Source organism: Crocuta crocuta, unplaced genomic scaffold (assembly GCF_008692635.1).
Source record: "Crocuta crocuta isolate KB4526 unplaced genomic scaffold, BGI_CrCroc_1.0 scaffold21, whole genome shotgun sequence".
Classification (NCBI taxonomy): Eukaryota; Metazoa; Chordata; class Mammalia; order Carnivora; family Hyaenidae; genus Crocuta; species Crocuta crocuta.
The window spans coordinates 638410-642996 of NW_027527938.1; positions in this window are offsets into that span (position 1 = coordinate 638410).

Genomic DNA, 4587 nt, shown 5'->3' on the forward strand with positions numbered 1-4587 from the left:
GAGAACCTAAGGAAAACTTTTATTTATTTATTCATTCATTTTGGGCCTGTTCGGTTGTTAGAAACAGGTAGACAGGTAGACCTTCAAGTTAGCACAAATACAGTTTTATACTGGATAAATGTTTGGAACTAAGAAAAATCTAAAAATAAATATTAAACTGGCTAAACCTCAAGGAGAGTGGAAGATGGTTCTTGAGTCAATGCATTTCTGTTGGCCTTAGTAGTGAGTTATTGATCTAAAACCACCATTGTTGATATGATTCTTATTTTTGCCTATCCGGTACCTATGCCAATCAGCTGCCTTTTATTTCCTTTGTTATTTGCTACTGTTGCTTCTTAATTTTGCCTTGTACATGATCCATTATTGTCATTGGAAGTTACTATACCTCAGACACTATTAGCTATACCTTCTACTTGTTGACTCAATCAACCCAAGTTTCCCAATATGCATGATTAAAAGCAAGAATTCCTTTGGCCAAATTTATCTCATCATGCAAATGTACTCATGGACTGCTAACCAGACTCTGAATTTATTATCTTTGGATAAGATGTGTATCCCTGGTCAAAACAGTTTTGGTCATATGACATGATTACATGGTAAAATAAATGACAATACCTATAAAGTGGTGGCTATAGATGAGGTTGTGTTGATTAGCTTGGGGTGTTGCCAGGCATGCACCAGGCAAGATTGGCACTAATCCAACCATTTCCTGCTTCTTAAAATGCTCTTCTTTATTTTCTTTTTTTGACTTGCAACCTCTTGACTTTTTTTTTTTTTCCAAATCACTGCCACTTTTCTATCTTGCCTCTGAAGAGAAAAAGACACCTCTTCTCTGAAAATTTTCCTCCTAATTTCCCTACGAATAAGTGCCTTAAGGTTTTGTTCTTAATGTACATTCTTTGATTTTTTATTTTTCTCCAAACATAATAATTCTTATGAAGTTAGTGATAACATCTTTTATATAGTTATTGGGCCTATAATTTTACCTACTACTGTGCTCTGAAATGCCAAATCAATCGACCTGTTTTCTCCACTTCTATATCTGCCATGTTTATGTACACTAGTTCAGAAACAAACTTGTTATTCCTAAAGCCTGTAAGTAAATTTCTCATTATGACATTGATATTTCCATTAATAGAGTGGCAGTTCAACTGTTAGCACGCTTTATCCTTGAACTACCTTTAATATTTTTCTTCACCCCTTAATTTTAGTCAGATGCATAGTGCTATGTATTATGCTTCTACATTATTTCTTCTATCATCTGTCCTGTATTCTCATGATCACTACTTAGTTTATGCCTTTATTATTAACCTTGGTTGGATAAACATATTCAGTATCTTCTCCCTCTATCTCAACTATTCATCACTGTCACACTAATCATCCCACAAGAATTGCGGTTACATAGTCCCCATTTCAGTAAGGTCTCAGCGGCAAATAAATGGCACATTCAATTTCGTAATTCTAAGACAGTTTAATATAATTTTAAAAGGTGCTAGGTGAGTGAAGAAAGAACACAAGGGATAATACCATATCTAGGTGTTCACATCCAGTGTTTTTCCTGTCACTGTATCTGAAGGAGAGAAAGAAATGGTTATTGGAACTCAGAGATACAAAGGGCTATATGGAAAGCCCACCTGTCATCAAGAAGGAAGCCAGCCTCTCGGGAAGGTAATTTAGTAATATAACCTATCTCACTCACCTATTTTCCAGATATCCTGCCAGTACTTCTGATTGCACAAACCCAACCAGAAGCCTGAAGGCAAGGGATCTCATAAATATGGTCCAGATAGATGGGCCTCCCAGAATGTAGGGCAGAGAATGTATCTGAAAGGGCAAGTAGTTCAGTTCAATCCCCTCAGACATTTAATAGCTTTTCATTGCCTATGAAAACAAGTACAGTGTTTAAAGTCTTTCACTGAATGACCTAAATCATTACTATTGGCTTTATTGGTCAAATTGGGCTGTAGGAATAGTCTCCATATTTTTATATTTCGCTGTGGTATATGTCTTGCTCTTTACTGAAATACCTTATTTCTTCCTCTGGCACATCTCTACCACTGGAAAAGTAGATCTTCTTTGAGACTTGCTCACCATTTCTCATCTACATTTCTTCCTCGATGTATATATAGTATGCATAAATTCAATTTATATAAATCTAACTTCTGTCTCATTTAGACACTTCTTTTATTCTAACTTGTACTTTGTGGTAGTCAGAATTCTAAGATGGCACTCAGTATTCTCTCTTCTACCCCAAATGTACATTCTCTGTGTTATTCCCTTTCTCTTGACTATGAACAAGAGCAGCGCATATACCTAATATACTATAGGCATATATAATTATATGATTATACATCTTATATGGCAAAGGGATTTTCTAGATGTATTCAGTCAATTTTGAGTTAATCAAGATGGAGATTATTCTAAGTGGACCTGATTTAATAATAATATGAATCCTTGAAAGACACTAGAACCTTTCTTAGGAGATTTAAATCATGGGAAATTCTTCTGCCAACCTTGCAGTCTTGAAGAGGGACAGGCAAGAAATGGATAGCCTTTAGTATGTGGGAATGGCCCCCTGTTACCAACTAGCAAGAAACCAAGAACCTCTGTCTTATTATAGTCATGAGGAACTGAATTCTACCAATAATTCATGAGCTTGGAATAAGACACTGGCCCTCCAGTGAGATTGCAGTCCTAGCTCGCCCCTTGCTCTTAGCTGTTGAGACACTTAGAAGAGGAGCCAGCTAACCCATACCCAGAATCCTGACCAGGGGAAGCTGTGAGATAATATTTTTTGTTGTTGTTTTAAGTCACTGAGTTTTGGTAATTTAACAGAGCATTGTAAAACTAATATATACTTCAGTTATGTCTATATCTAACCGAAGTTTCACAATTATAAGCTTCTTGAAAGCTATGATTATATTTTATTTCTAAAAGATTATAATTATTTGAATAGGTGTCACAAAATATATATAAAACAACTGAACAATAGGAAAAACACCCAAATGTTTGAACTTTATGGGATATGTGTCAAACCCTATTTATGATGGAACCGACATATTCTCTGAAGCACCTAAAATACATTGGATTGAAATCTTACCTAATGAGTTGAGCTATTCCAGTGAAGAATGGAAATTGCTGTGCTCAAAGATTAATTATGTAGCCAGTGCATATTAGAGGACTAGAGTAGGTTGGATAATGGCTTCCCCAAATCACTTCAAATGGTACATTATTAGATTTTCAATTGTAGATTATGGGATATTAAATATCAGCTTATCACACTTACTAGCTTTGTCAATGACTAACAATAATACCTTCTAAATGGCCAAAACCATAAGTCAGTTACATAGTGTAGGTAAAGATTCAAGTTTTTTGCTTTACCATATCGAGCAACCTCTGCCACTTCCTTCTATATCCTGATGAAAATGATTGACCCAAACAGACAGAGAGCCAAAAGTTCCTAAATGGGTTCGAAATGCCAGATGATGAAAAATAATTAAACTGTGTTACAGAAATGATGTTTTCCAGGCAGCAAAGTATTGTCTAGATGGGAACAGGGGGAATAACATTGATTTTAGAGAGGAATAGGAAGGTTAGTGTTTCCTTTGTTTTGTTTTGTTTTGTTTTGTTTAAGATTATAAATCCCTCTTTTAGCTAAAAACATTGTCTTTTATAGTAAGCAAAAAGTTCAGACTTTTCAAGGATAAAAATATTGAAAAGTAGTTTTCCATTCAGAAATATCAAAGAATGCTGTTAGATTTGATAGTATTGAGTGGTCAATGGAAAACACCTCAAAAATGAACACTGAGATGATTTGGAGGGAATAGAAGGAGTTAGCACCTCAAAAATGAATGATTTTAAAGTTAGTATTTCCTTTCTGCAAATGGAGACAGAGAACAGAAGGCAGATGCTGTCTGATTATCTCAGATTCAGCTAAAGGAGGATGTCATTTGTTACTCCAATTTACAGGAACTGCATAAAACAGTCATAACAGTAGCATATTCTCCTTGCCTGTGCCGTGTTAATCATCATTACATCTCTTCTGATCACTCCAGAAAGAAAAGTTACAGATGTTAAGGGAATGGGGCAAACATAAAAAAAGAGAACAGTACTCTAGATGGTTTTCTTTTCTGCAGATGAAGTGAAAAGAAATAGAATTTTATAATTTTGTAAATAAAATGTGAAGCTATGTCTATCTATATGTTAGTCACATTCTAATAAAATAAATAAAAGATGAGATGAATATCTATTTTGCTTTCATTTTCTACTTTTTCTCAGAATACTTAAAGTTTGAGAGAAATTCAGACAACTTCATTTGTTTCATCTTGTTTTTGGACTCTTTAATGGAGGACTGTATTACATTTGGACTCGGATTCACTGTGGTATTTTAGGAAATAATTTTTACATTAACTCACTGAGATTCAGAAAATCTTGAGTTTCTAGTTGACTTGAGAATATATTGGAAAATCAGCTGGATAACAAGGATATCCTGAGCTTAGCTCATGTTCATTTAATGTGAAGCTATGTCTTTCCTATTTTTTAAATTCTATTTTAGAGAGAAAGCACACAAGCAGGGGAGAGGGGCAG